General features: G+C 44.1%; 1 protein-coding gene across 2 annotated transcripts in view; it reads right to left on the bottom strand.

Moving 5' to 3' along the window:
• Positions 1-12,360, bottom strand: part of DDR2 (discoidin domain receptor tyrosine kinase 2) — a 152,971-nt gene extending 140,611 nt beyond the window's left edge. For both annotated transcript variants that reach the window (XM_081825232.1, XM_081825233.1), the window contains exon 1: positions 12,190-12,360. The gene's annotated coding sequence lies outside the window, so the exon portion shown is untranslated. The remainder of the gene's footprint in view (positions 1-12,189) is intronic.
• Positions 12,361-15,331: the final 2,971 nt, after the last annotated feature.

The raw sequence follows: 15,331 nt of genomic DNA on the forward strand, positions 1-15,331 counted from the left end.
TCTCATGGTTCATCTCTCCCTCCAATTCCCCCCCCCATTTTTCCCTTCCTTCTCCTAATAAATAAATCTTTAAAAAAAAAAGTTTACTCTTTTAACCTGGCCTATCCTACTCTTTCTACCACACCATGATTTTAAGTGAGAATATTTGCATGTTACATTAAACAAATTATTATCCTTCCAGGTGATAGTTATTATAATTTGAATGCTGTGACAAACAGATTTCCCAAATATCTGCTATCAACCTGTTAAATTAGTCTTTATCAATCGTTTTAACCATTGATAGCAAGGATTTTGCCTCTGTTACCTTTAATAAATAAGATATGACTAAAGTTAGGGTACAGTAGCAATAGTTATCTGAAAAAGAAAAATGATTTTTAAATAGAAATGCTTATCATGGGGTGCCTGGGTGGCTCAGTTGATTAAGTGTCTGCCTTTGGCTCAGGTCATGATCTCAGGGTCCTGGAATTGAGCCCTGTGTTGGCCTCTGTGCTCAGCTGGGAGCCTGCTTCTCCCTCTCCCTCTGCCTGCCACTCCCCCTGCTTGTGCGCTCTCTCTCTCTCTGTCAAATAAATAAATAAAATCTTAAAAAAAAATGCTTATCATTATAACTATAATACAAGGTCTGCCTTCAAATAAAAAGGTAGCCAAGATGAAATCAAAATGCTAGAATTTGGGATTTGGGACTTCATTCTTCAGAGCAGTTTTCAATTCACAGTAAAGCTGAGCAGAAACTAGGGTGTTCTCATATACCCCTTACCCCACCCCCCCAACACATACACATAACCTCCCCCACATCAATATCCTGCACCACCGTGGTACACTGTGGGGCTTGAACTCACAACCCTGAGATCAAGACCTGAGCTGAGATCAAGAGTTGGATGCCCAACCAACCAAGCCACCCAGGAGCCCCAACAGTGGTACATTTCTAACACTCAGTGAGCTTACATTGACACATCATTATCACCCAAAGTCCATAGTTGACATTAGGGTTCACTCTTGGTGTTGTACATTCTATGGGTTTGGCCAATGTTATAATGACATGTATTTACCATTTAGTATCATACGGAACAGTTTCACTGCCTTAAAAATCCTCTGTGCTCTGCATATTCATCTCTCCCTCCCCACTAATGCCCAACAACCACTCATCTTATTACTGTCTCCATAGTTTTGCCTTTTCCAGAATGTCGTAGAGCGGGAATCACACGGAATGCAGATTGGCCTTTTCAGATTGGCTTCTTTCACTCAGTCATAAGCATTGAATGTTCTTCCTTGTTTTTTTCATGGCTTGATGGCTAATTTCTTTCCACTGCTGAATAATATTCCGTTGTCTGAATGGACCACAGTTTACCCATTCAGTTTATCCATTTAGCAATTACAAATAAAGCTGCTATAGACATCACGAATATCTGAAGCAGGTTTCTGTGTGGACATACGCTTTCAATTCATTTGGGGAAATACCAAGGAGCATGACTTTTTAATCAGATGGTAAGAGTATGTTTAGTTTTATTTAAAAAAAAAAACTGCCAAACTGTCTTCCAAAGTAGCCATACCATTTTGCATTCCCACTAGCAATGACTGAGAGATCTTGTTGTTCCATTCACACCAGCATTTAGTGTTGTTGGTGTTCTGGATTTTGGCCATTCTAACAGGTATGTAGTGGTAACACACTGTTGTTTTAATTTGAAATTTTCTAATGACATATCATATTGAACACCTTTTCATATGCTTACTTGTTATCTGTGTTCTTCTTTAGTGAGATGTCTGTTTATGTCTTTTGCCGATTTCTTAATCAGATTATTCCTTTTCTTATCACTGAATTTTAAGCGTTCTTTGCATATTTTGGATAACCATCCCCTATCGGATGTGGTTTTGGCATATTTGCTGCCAGTCTGTGTTTTGTATTCTCATTGTCTTGACATTGTCTTTCACAGAGCAGAAGTTTCTTATTTTAATGAAGCCCAGCTTATCAATTCTTTCAAGAATCACATCTTTCATAGGTGATGGGGATAAAGGAGCGCACTTGTCGTGATGAGCACGGGGTGATGTATGGAAGTGTCGAATCACTATATTGCACACCTGAAACTAGTATGATACAGTATGTTAACTAACTGGAATTAAAATTTAAAAAAAAAAATCACATCTCTAGTGTTGTGTCTTAAAAGTCATTGCCATACCCAAGGTCACCTAAACTTTCTTCTACATTATCTTCTAGAGTTTTTTTAGTTTTGTATCTTACATTTAGGTCCATGATTCATTTTAAGTTAATTCTTCTGAAAGATCTATGTCTCAGTTTATTCATTTTCTTTCTGCACATAGGCATCCAGTTGTTCCAGCACCGTTTACTGAAGACTGTCTTTTCTCCATTGCATTGCCTTTGTTCCTTTGTCAAAGCTCTGTTGACTGTATTTATCTGGGCTCTCTATCCTGTTCCATTGGTCTATTTATCTATTCTTTTACCCACACCACAGTGCTTTGATTATACCATATCGTCTGTGACTTCAGAGTAAGCCTCAAAATCGGCTGTCGGTTGTCTTTGTTCTTTTCCTTCAATATTGAGTTGGCTGTTCCGGGTCTCCGGCCTCTCCATATAAACTTTAGAATCAGTTTGTCAATATCCAAAAAATAACTTGCTGGGATTTACTAGGACTAGGATTTCGATTTCAAATTTTCTGTGATGTTATTTTAACACTCTCCCTAACAAACTCTACACAATGTAAACATCCTAAAAGTAGAACTATGTCTGTCTTAGGAACAATTATCTGCTCTTGAGTGTATTTAACTGCCACTGCTCTCTTCTTCAGATCAGCCTGTTCCCCAGAATCTCAAGAGGGTATGGCCTCAAGGACAAGTGCCAGCAGCCTTGTAACCTTCACCCCTCCTCTTAAGCTTTGTATGCCTCTGGTAAGGAAGACAATCCCAATAAAGAAGCTGGGACTGTCGCCGATCACTTTATGCCTTATTGGCCTACATCAATGTCACCTTTACTGAGATCCACTACTATTTTATCTATTTCTGAAATTTTCTCTAGCCCCTGTCATAGGTGTCAGTTGTTCCCCAAGCTCCTAAGGACAGGGATGATGTCTTCTACTTCTAGATCCTTCATTCTCATTTTTCATATATTCAACAGATAATTATCAAATGTCTACTATGTCCAGGCACTGTACTAAACCTTAGTCTGAATCAGGCAGGCACTAAGTGCACAACAAAAAAATTTTAATGAATGAGGGACACCAACATGTAGGTATAGTACATTATAAACAATTTGAGGGCCGTAAATATGATTTACTCTTTTCTACCTCCATCATTACTAGTGTAGAACATAAAGTGGATATTTAATAAATACATATTGAGTAATTGAATGAAAAATGAAATGTAATACTAATATAAGATGTTAATAGGGAAGCTGTGTGCAAAGGGAAAGGGAGTGTGCAGGAACTCTGTGCTTTCTTCTCAATTTTTCTGTAAAGCTAAAACTGCTCTAAAATATAAAGTCTACTAATTTAAAAAAAGAAATTATGAAAAATAAAATATTAAACTTTGTATCTTATTTTTTGTATAACATCTGGCTCTGCTGATACTCACTATACAAGAACTATTTTTGAATTACAGTGAAAATTTAAACAGCAAAATCTTATTAACCTAATCCTGGATACCAATTTTCCAAATTGAATTTTGCCCGAATTCATACTATTGCTCTGCAGAATGTAAAGGAGGGATTATCTAAGGTAATGAATGATCATAAACATCTAAAACCTTATTGTTCTTCTTGATCACTAAAACCTAGAATAGCTCCTAGCAGAGAGTAAGCACATAATAACTATTTGCTAAGAAATAAATAAATGAATTCAGCAAAAACAGAGTTATGACAGAGCTTCCCAGAATGCTATAAAATTCATAATGGATAAAAAATCTAATTTTTTTTAAATCAGCTCCATTGGAGTAAAAGCATTATATCAGTGAGAAACTGCTTCTCTTTGATATGAGAGCTCGCCAAGATTTTAATTGTTTGATTCTTCTGAATTCATACAATGCTCAAATTTTTAAAGAAGAAATAAAAAAAACTAGATTATTTGTCCATCTTTTTTTATGAATACATAAAAATTTATAATCAAGATACAAACAATAAACTTTAAATTTACACACATATACATATATGGCAAAGGAATTATTTTATATTTGGAACATTTTTTAATCAAAGCTATATATACTCATACGTTTATTTAGAAAAACAGCAACTCCCCTTTACTACTCCTTGACTTTCAAATTGTAGACATTATCTCTCTTTCACATACTCTTTGTCCTTCTTTTTAATCCATCTCCCATCTCAATTTACTTTTGGTTGCCTAAGCCATGAAGACCCTAAAGACAATCTTGCATCCAGTAAATTTTGCTGGATTAGCTACCTATGAAATGCATCCCAAAGGGCATGACACCTACCATCTTCATAGGCATGGAATTTTCCAGTATACAAAACTTCTTATACATTATCTTATCTGAACCTAAAAAGGAGGGGATAAAAACTCATGACGGAGACAGATGAGGACACTGAAGCCCAATGAGGTTAAAAGACTTCTAGAAAATCTAGAAAATGATGGTGCTGGGACCAAAACCTTATGACATATTCTTCTCCCTCACTACCTTTTGCACTTGAGGCTCTATTCTTCACATGCCCTCCCCTTTGACCCACACACCACAGTGTAGGTAGCATTAACCTCTGAGCAGTAGCTCCAAGGGACTCTGCCGACATTTCTTTGGTGTCTGTCTAGGCACAAAATACAATCCACAAGACAGGTGAATGAGTGATCTACTGCAGACTCTGCCCAGTGTGTCCAGGAGAAGCCCAGCTGAACCCAGGGGCTTCAGAGTGAGTCTAAGCCCATTTTAGAACTTCTTTGCCTTTTCATTGCTCCTCCAAGACTCAGGGACACTTGGGCTGGGTAGGACCTGACCTTTCTCAGTGCTGGGAGGCCAAGGTGAGATTCCAGCTAAAAAGTATATACCCTGGGCGCCTGGGTGGCTCAGTCATTAAGCGTCTGCCTTCGGCTCAGGTCATGATCCCGGGGTCCTGGGTTCGAGCCCCGCATCAGGCTCCCTGCTCGGCAGGAAGCCTCCTTCTCCCTCTCCCATTCCCCCTGCTTGTGTTCCCTCTCTCGCTGTTTTTCTCTGTGTCAAATAAATAAATAAAAATCTTAAAAAAAAAAAAAAAAGCATATACCCAGCCAAATGCTGGGATTCTCCATTACTTGGAGAATTACAGAAACTTGGAAACATCAAGTAGTTCCACACAAAACAGAAAGGATAGAAAGCAAAAATAAGAAAGGAAATCAAAATAAGAAGAGAATTATTTTCAATCATGTCTGAATAACACAGGCTCAATCATAACAAATCCAAAGGCAGGCACGTTGAATGAAAAGAGATGGAGAAAGTTGAGAGAGACCATCACTTTAGCCATTAGGTGATGGATGTTCTGGTGAATGTCCCCGGACAGGCATCTGGACATCTTAGTTCCCTTATTAAGCTATGGTTATTTAAAAATGTTAAACAGAGTGTCTTACACTAATAGGCAATGAATAAATGCTCACGGAATAGAATAAAACCAAATAAAATAAAATGGAATTGCCAAGGGACCCCAGAACAACAAGAGAGAAACAGGTATGAAATTTCTTATAAGTATAGCTGGATGGGGAAGGGAGGTAGAGACTTGGGTGTGAGGAGAAGGAGGGGAAAACAGGTGAACATGAACAAGTCAAGGCCAGTTTGCCCCCCATGGTCCCTCCAGCTTGGAACCCTTGGTGGGACCAGTCCGTTATTGGAGAACTCCTACAGAAGCACAAAACGTGAATTTCTCTTTTGTTAGCTCATCTCTCCCTTTCCTGAATGCATTTTGCGTTCAGTTACAACAGCTTTCGTCACTGTGACTCATACTTTCGTTGTAATAGGATTCTCTTTTCATGGTAATGGCTTCTAAACCTTTTCATTGTAACGGGATTAACTTGCCCAATGGACAACATCTAGTATTCCTTCTTCCCTACCTGCCAAAAACTGCCAATTCTCTTTTTCTTCTGGTGTCATGTGGACCCCAGGCCAAGTAATCCACTCTTGTGATCAGTTCCCAGTGACAAGATGGTATTGGGCACAGGTATGTCTCCAGTATTAGGGGAAAGGTTGGGTAAAGGTGCAGTGGGGGAAGGAGGATTAGGGGTGAAGAGATGACATGACGGCTGTCATTTCAAATCCAAAAGGGCCAATTTCCAACGAATCACATCCGTGACCTAACCTAGATGTTCAAATGAAAGGAATCAATCCAAGATATCGGTCCCCAAGAGTCACGCACGGTGGGCCTGTAGCCCATGAGGAACCGATGATCATCTCAGAACAAGAGAGGCACCATTTACTGAGCATTCACTTTTTCGGAGCATGTGCCATGTGTGAGGTTTTGCGCTGGCCTCCCTGAATATCTAACAGCACCTGTTTCTCCTAACAAATCTGTGATATGAGAAAAAGATCCAAGGAGATTGGGTATCTTGTCCCAGGTCATATGGCTAATAAGTGGTGGCCAAGCCAGAACTTGAACCCACGTCTTTTGCGCTGAGAGAGCACTTTGGTGTTGCTGGCAGAAGTGGACTTGGGCAGGTGAATGTTCTTCACCGAGGACTGGGCCATGGGAAAACAAGGAGAACCAAGCAGCAGCACTGAACTGAATATAAATTATCCGCATTGACCTCATCTAGTTACATGTACAACATCATGCCGAGTGCTTGCAGGTGGCATTTGTAATGCCCATTAAATGGGAATTATAATCCTGATTTCACAGAGTGGGAGACTGAGACTTAAGGGGTTTGAGCAGGTCGCCCAGGGTCCCAGAGTGGGTGAGCTCGGACTGGGATTGGAAGTCAGGTCTGTCTGACTTCACACTGAAAAGAGTGTGAGTCCTTGACAAGCTTCCACGTAAGGGGAAAAGCAAGGTTGTATACATCATGAGGAGGTCTGCAGGAAGCTCACAGAAGGCAACCAGAGAAGGAAGGCACTAAGAGTTAAATTCTTTATAGGATGATGGCCGAGGGGGATGTAGTCCAGGCTGGTTTCTCCCTGCAGCCTGCCCTTCATCCGTGCCAAGGAGTGGCTGAGGCGACAGACGTGGATATTTACCAGGAGAGGTTCACAGTAGAACCACTTTGGGAACACTTCAAAGTACTGGTTCCCAACCCCCAACTGGAGATACTCTGAGGTAATGGTTCTGGAGGTCTTTAAGTTCCACCAAGGTTTCTAATTTACTGGGGAGCAGCCCTCGCTGTGGATGGTTGCTGAATTCAGAGACATTCTCGGATGCCTGGGGATGTTGGACACATTTCTGGACTGAGTCATCATCGCTGCGAGAGTCGATTCATATGGTGCACGGCCTCCAACAGGGCAAAGGGCATAAAGAACCCAGTGTGTCTGCGCTCAGACGGTCACCATTCAGGTGAGCTGGCACGGGACTTCAGCATGGCTATGGAGGTCCGTTTTTTTAAATGGGGGTGAGCTTTCTGGATGCCAGTGAGACATGTGTTTGGGTTGCGTGTCTGAGGTGTGGGTGATGTAAAATTCCTGAAAGTGGATCTCATAAAGGAGCTTGAGAAGCATGTCTGAGAATGAACACTAATTTAGAATGGTGTGATGTTAACCAAAGGGGGGGGGGCAACCACTCTCGTTTTTTAGCATGTCTATTAGAAATGCAATCACATGGAAAAGTCTGAACTATATTCTTTATGTGTGATGGGTAATTCATCTGACTTAAAGTCCAGGGAGGGACTGTAGAAGAAGAGAAGAAGACAGTTCACAGAGAGGCTGGAGGATAGTGGGGGCTGATGGGGCTCCTTTGGATGATGCTCCCACTCTGTGCTCAGACACCGTCTAGGAAAAACTCAGTTTCCTCCACTCGTGCACTCACAATACTTCCGACACCAGCTGTGTGGGTTTTCTGCACCCAGAAACTCTGACACAAACTGCCTGGAGTTGGTGCAGACCCCTCAGGTGAAGGGCTCAGTCCCACAAGACTCTCCCCCTCTAGTGCAGACATCAACTGCGAACAGTAGGTCTACAACTTCTGTCTGAATTGGCTACAAATCAGAGGTTCCCACCACCCCCTCCTTGGATTTGATCATTTGCTAGAGCAGCTCACGGAACTCAGGGGAAACCTTTATATTTACCAGTTTATTATATAAAGAAAGATATGGGGGTGGCTGGGTGGCTCAGTCGTTAAGCGTCTGCCTTCGGCTCAGGTCATGATCCCAGGGTCCTGGGATCGAGCCCCACATCGGGCTCCCTGCTCGCGGGAAGCCTGCTTCTCTGTCTCCCACTCCCCCTGCTTGTGTTCCCTCTCTCGCTGTGTCTCTCTCTGACAAATAAATAAATAAAATCTTAAAAAAAAAATAAAATAAAGAAGGATATGATAAGAGATACAGATGAATAGCCAGAAGAGATACATAGGTGAGGTCTGGGAGGGTCCCAAGAACAGGAGCCTCTGTCCCTGTGGGGTTGGGGCGTGCCACCCTCCCAGTATATAGACATGTTCACCGACCCGGAAGCTCCCCAAACCGCATACTTTGGGGATTCTCATGGAAACTTCATCACATAGGCATGATGGATCATTAACTCACCCTCCAGCCTCTCTCCTCTTCCTGGAGGACAGCAGGTGGGGCTGAAAATTCCAGGCTTCTAATCAGGGCTCAGTCTTTCTGGTGACCAGACCCTATCCAGGAGCCCCCCCAGAGTCACCTCACTAGAACAAAGGACATTCCTATCACCCAGGAAATTCTGAGGGATTTAGGAGCTCTGTGTCAGGAACCAGAGTCAGAGACCAAAGCCTGGAACCAAAATGCCCCCAGTGCTCTTATCATGCTCTTAGAAAACGAGGACTTTGGGAGCCCTGTGCCAAGAGCCAGGGGCAGAGACCAATACGCATATTCTATTATCTCACAGATACAGATGCTGTTGGAAGTTTCAATTTGAGGAGTCTTAGTAAAAGATTCTGAAAATGCCTTCCCCCGCTTTCCTTACCTTTGGTGTTTATAAAGCAAGCAGATCTGGACCCGAAGCAGAGGCAGGGCCCTCCCCACTGCCCGCTGGCCCGCCTGCCCCACCCCCTGGAGCGGCTGCATTCCTTCTGACTACAGGCACAGAAAGGGAAACATGAGGTAAAAGACCGGGTGAGATGCACCTGCCCGGGACAAGAGAGTCTTGGGTCAAGGATCTACCCTCAGCTAGACATGAAGCTCCTCAAAAGCCGATCTCCTTTGAGGAGAAACCAAGGGACGGCTCCTGACTACACTCCCCTCTTGGTTAGAGGGGGTGCGGACCGAAGCAGGGGATGCCCGAACAACACAGTGTCCTCCAGCCCCCCACCGCTTTCCTTGGGTGAGGAGTGATGGCCAAGCCAGGCCACCAAAGGGGAGCTTCAGATAGAAACCCTGGAAATATTCCCCAGGAGGAGGGATGGCCTCCACCCAAAGGAGATGGACGCGGGGACTGGGGCCTCCCATTTCAGAGTTGTATACACAGCCAAATACAGCCGCCCTCCCACCAACACAAGCCCTGGCTGCCACAACCAGCATGGCAGAGGCCGCCCCACGTTGCCTTCCAGGGTGTAGAATGATCATCATTATCAGAACGGGTATGGTTAAGCCCCTCCCAGGCTCCAGAGCTCATTCATATCCAATATCTCTTCAAACAATAATACTGAAAAATGTTGCCCTTATTCCCACGTAATAAATTCAGAGGCCAAGGTGCAGGAAAGGAAAGCAACCCTGCCAGGAGTAAAAAGGAGAGCCAGAACCTGAACTTGGTTTTTCTGACTCTAAATCCCAGGCTCCTTGCATAACAGAGTTAAGTATTTTCCAAGCGCACAGAGATGCCCACCTGCAGCCCCCTTCTGGCACCCGGATAAATACTCAGCCACGTGCAGAGACCGATCTCCACGAGACAATCCGTGCTGCTCCCTCGCCTGATACCTTCACATCCTGGTCATGGAGGGAAATGTGGAATTCGTAACCAAATGTGTGTGTGGAGGAGTGAGGGGGGCACTATGGCCTCGAGACGTGAAGCCCAGATTTTAGCTCTCATCGCAAGAAGACGGTCTTGTGTAACAATGTGAGGATACAGAGGGTGAGCCAATCACTTTGCAATGTATACAAATATCCAGTCATTACATCCTATGCCTCAATTTAAAAAAGTAAAATGCAAATGATTTTTTTTTTTTAAAAAGGGGCACAGGTTTTAGAGTCAGGCGTACATGAATTTCAAGCTGATTAGCTGCATTTCCTTAAGCAACTCTCTCCACTTTGCTAAGCCTTAATATCCTTACTTATAAAAGAAGAATTGTCTTACAGAAATGTAAAAATTCATCAAACATATAAAGAAAGTTCTGAATGTGAAGCCCCGTGATAGTAAGTACTCAGATGTTAGCTTCTTTATTTTCTACACACACACAACCAAATAGAGTTCACCCTCGACAAACAGGGGTTTGAACTGCGTGGGTCTGTTAATCCAGATTTTTTTCAATAAATACAGTACAGTACTGCTAATGTTTTTTTCTCTTCCTTATGATTTTCTTGATAATATTTTCTTTTCTCCAGCTTCCACTACTATATAAGTACAGCATATAATGTGCACACATATGCATGCATATAGCATACAATCTATGTGTTCACCAACTATTTGTTATCGGCAAGGCTTCTGGACAACAGTAGGCTATTCAGGGGCGCCTGGGTGGCTCAGTCATTAAGCGTCTGCCTTCGGCTCAGGTCATAATCCCAGGGTCCTGGGATCAAGCCCCACATCGGGCTCCCTGCTCCGTGGGAAGCCTGCTTCTCCCTCTCCCACCCCCCCTGCTTGTGTTCCCTCTCTTGCTATGTCTCTCTCTGTCAAATAAATAATAAAATCTTAAAAAAAAAAAAACAGTGGGCTATTCATAGTTAAGTTTTGGGGGACTCAAAAGTTAGACGTGAATTTTTGACGGTACAGCAGTCGGCACCCTGAACCCCTGTTGTTCAAAGGTCAACTGTATGACCATAGATGCCATGAGCTGATGAACCACCTCCCGCATCCTCCCGTCAGGTAACTAAGGTCCTTGAGGGGACTTGTTCATTAAAATGCCTCCATTATCTCAGCCATGAAACGAACAAGAAAGTAGAGGCAGGTGTGGAAGGAGCACTAGATTGGCAGCAAAGAAAGCCCCAATTTCATTTCCAGCCCCAATACTGGAGCCCCACCACCGCGCTGTGCGTCCCTGATCTTGTCAGTTCCTTGCTACCATTTCTGACATCTGCAAAATGAGGGGCCAGATGGGTCTCTCAAGCTCTTCCCAGAGCTCTAATTCTGCGTTCCTCTAGGGAGAGGACGCAGAAACCAGTCGGCAAAATGGTGCTGACCCCCCACTGGCTTGAATGGTGTGAGCTCCCTCCCGCCTCAAACCGCCAGCTGGCCAGAGAGTTTCAGCCACTTGGAAAAACTCTCCTTCTCCCTGGATGGGACTCTGGAACCTCGGCCAGGACGCAGAGGTCCCAACTGCAAACCGTCCCAAGTCGTTGGATAACAAAGGGAAAGGCACCCCGGGCCAGCCAGGCAGGGTGGAAAGTGCCCCCTCCACGCAGGCCCCCTCCGAGCCACCCCAAACCTCACAGTGAAGGCACCCCCCGTCCCAAGTTGCCCTTCGCACAAGGAAGTCAGCGACACCGCTGAGAAAACGAAAGTACAAAAAGTTGTCCTCTCCAAAACTCGGGACCCTCAAACACCACTACTAAACGCCTAAAAATCTTGCTCCCCCGCTCCGCTTTGTCCATGCCGAAGGAAACCAGCTCTGCAATCAGCCTGTCCTGCCTGCCAACAGTTTCAACCCTGCTAAGGCTGTTTATTGGACCTTGCAGCTCCATGGATTCGTCTGTTTTGCTCCCATCTTCTTTGGTTTAGTGTTCTTTATTCTTCCCTCTGTAAATATAAATCCAGGACTACCCCCACCGCCGACAAAAAATGTGAGGTCTTAGATTTCTCAAGTCTATGGTGCCCCATTCCCTTCCCTTCCTCGCCTGGCTTGAAACCCCCTTCTGCCTCCTTTTTAAAACTTTTCCTGAGACATCAGAAGCATATTCAGAGCTTTCGTTTTTAGAAAAGAAAAAAAAAAAAAGGAAAGAAAAACAAAAACACATAACTTACGTTCATCCAGAAGTACACAGATTTGGAAAGAAGAAAACAGAGTTATAATCCACTACGTGCCCCCCAACCCCAAAAAAAAGAATTTGTTGTGAAACGCTTCTTTTTCTACTTTGCCGGTGAAGGAGCCCGGCGGTAGGCATACATCCACAGGCTGATGCAAGATGCTTTGAGAGAAACCTCACATTCTGAGGATTCCTGGGAGAGCGCCAGGGATCCCAGCATCCAATATATTGCACATTTGGTTTCAATTAGGAAGGGGGTTGGGAAGGGAAGAAGGAAAGTCACCAATCAGAGCTGTTTTCTGTTTAGAGACTATTTCTTTTGACCCAAGGGACCACGGGCAAAGCTATAATTTACAGCAAAACCCATTCATAGAAGAAAAAATATGTATAACCATAGGACAGAATTAAAGACATAGCTCTCTTCTGCCTTGTCCCCACCGCATCCATCCCCAAGCCCTCCCCCACCACCTAAGACTTGGTCCCCACCCTGTGCCCCCCCAACCTGATTTTTCTTACTTGGGCTGAAGTTATAAGCACAACTTAAGGTTTGGATTTTCTTCCAGTTGAAATTTCCAGGACAGTTGGGTCACACACATGGAGTTGATCTTCAGTGTTTTATCCCTGAAAGCCCAGAGCTGAGCCCTCCCCCAAAAAGATTTGACTTAATCCCTACCCCTACTCCCTCTCCCACCAAAAAAACTGGACAGTTTGCGGGTCTAGGATTCCTATTTTTTTCCACTCAATTCCCAGTTGGTTGTTGCCTCTGAGGGTCTATTGCTGTCCTGGATTCGTGCTGCCAGATGGAAACACAAGCGTGTACAAGGACTTTCCAAATTATTTTGAAAACCTTTTTTTTTTTTTTCCTTTTTCCTCCTTTTCCCCTCCTCCTATCCGTGGCCATGGCCAGAGATCATGTGAAAGGGGAGTGTTGGACGACAGGGAAAAGCCCTTCCTCGGCAACCTCAAAGATACCTAATAATCTTCTCCATCCATCAAGGCTCCTCTCCTTAACCCTTCTGAGCCTGGGTCACTTCCGACCAAACCTGGGCTTGGGCCACCCTGGAGGTCCTGGTTGTCTTTGAGCACAGGGAAGGCAGGGCAAGCGGAGACTCAAGGTCAAGGGATCTGTGGAGGAGGGTAGATGGCAACAGAGAGTTGATGAAGACCTAACCCACCCTTGAGAGGTGGCCCCCTCCCAGGGAGACTTCCTTCCCCTGGGCTCTCGAGCTATCACCATCTCTTCTCTGCTGGTGCATGGGCAGCCACTCTGGTATTGCATAGCCCCTGAGAGGAGCGAGAAAAGAGGCACACAGGAAAAGGAGAGGGAAAGGGGACCGTGGAAGGACATTCTCCCAGTAAGTGTGGAGCAGAAGATACTTCATAAGAGGGATGGGGAGGGAGGAGACCTCCACCAGGATGGCCGGGAAGAGCCATGCTGTCAGTGGTAAGTCCTCCCAAGGGCCCTTACGCTCAGTCAGAAGGTGGCCGCTCGTGGCTGTGCCTCACATAGAAGAGGACACGGAGAAGCTGGAGGTGGCTCAGAGGGCAGCCACAGAGAGGACCATGGGCAGAAAACAAGACCCAAGAGAAAAAACTAGAACTGGGGCTATTTTACAAAGAGGTGAGATCAACCTCGTAAGAAGGCTCTTCTTCAATTAACTTTGAAATTCTGAGGTCAGGTCTAAGGGTGACTCAGGCCAGGATGCTTGGCTTGACTCAGTAAATGTATATTGAGCACTTAGGGGCACTTGGCTAGGTGCTTGCTTAAGACAACTCCAGATATCTGGTTATAGAAATGGTCCTAGAATCCTCTGCAAATATCTCTGTCTATAGTAGTTTCCCTCTTTGGCATTACCGTAAAGAACGCACCCATAGGATGACCTATAATTTCACAGATGTGGTGAGACCACAGGTCAAATGTGGAAAACAGGATAATAATTTCATAAATCGGGAACCTAATAAAGAAGAGCTACCTATAAGGATGTATCCCCAATCACCAGTATCTAAGGTGGTTCTGCTCCATTGGCAGAATTTTTTGTCCACATGTGTGTACAACTAGGATGCCAGCTTGAGCCAGTGACGGTGATTCCAGAACCCAGACACGGCGGTGTGCGTTGAGGAAGGACGGGCAGCTCTGTCAAGTGTCCATTGGCATGTGGACCAAGCAGACTCCTGGGAAGAATTAATTCACTGAGTGAAGAGAGTACCAAGGGACGAAAGACAGTCCCTAGTGCAACAGAGCTGTGTCAAAAGTGAGGAGCTCTAAGGAAAATACCATGTCTATCACTCAGGTTATTCTCGGCCAAATCTGGGGTCTAACCTTGAACTCTAAGAAGATGCTACCAAAAAAATTAAAAAAAAAAAAAAAAAAAAGAAGACAAGTAAAAGCTGAAAGTGATGTTTTACCAAAATATTTGGGGGACATTTAAAGCATTAAGAGGAATTATCAGATTGAAGCCTCCTTTTCTGGAAGATAGCTCAGGTTGGGGGAGAAGGGTATGTTTCCTCAGACCTGACAACAGCCATTGCTACAGGAAGCGTAGCTGGAAGGAAAGAAAAGGCAAATGTCACTTCAAAGCTGAGAGGAGTAATTCGTGGAATACACAGAAAAAATTTCTCGGAGACTCTCAGAACTATTTGATAGAGTTTTAAGTAAGGCTGAAATTCCTAAAATTGTGGGAACAGATGTGAAGAAATACCATTTTGTTACTCTTGTGTGAACAGATTTTGCCCCCTGGTTTGGCTGGGAAACATGAGTCACTGCAATCAGAATTACTTATGTTGCATGGGAGGTAATACATCCTAGTTACGAGGGCTGTTTTACATTAAAAATGAATTACTACCAAACAGTATAGAATTCCACTACCTGGACCTTACTAAAAATAGGAGAGATCTATCTGGAATGGGCAAGATGCAGTATTAATTAGAAGTAAGGAAATGTGCGGGCGCCTGGGTGGCTCAGTTGGTTAAGCGACTGCCTTCGGCTCAGGTCATGATCCTGGAGTCCCGGGATCGAGTCCCGCATCGGGCTCCCTGCTCGGCGGGGAGTCTGCTTCTCCCTCTGACCCTCCCCCCTCTCATGTGCTCTCTCTCATTCTCTCTCTCTCAAATAAATAAATAAAATCTTTAAAAAAAAAAAA

Source organism: Leptonychotes weddellii, chromosome 6, assembly GCF_054177405.1.
Source record: "Leptonychotes weddellii isolate Sample4059 chromosome 6, ASM5417740v2, whole genome shotgun sequence".
Lineage (NCBI taxonomy): Eukaryota > Metazoa > Chordata > Mammalia > Carnivora > Phocidae > Leptonychotes > Leptonychotes weddellii.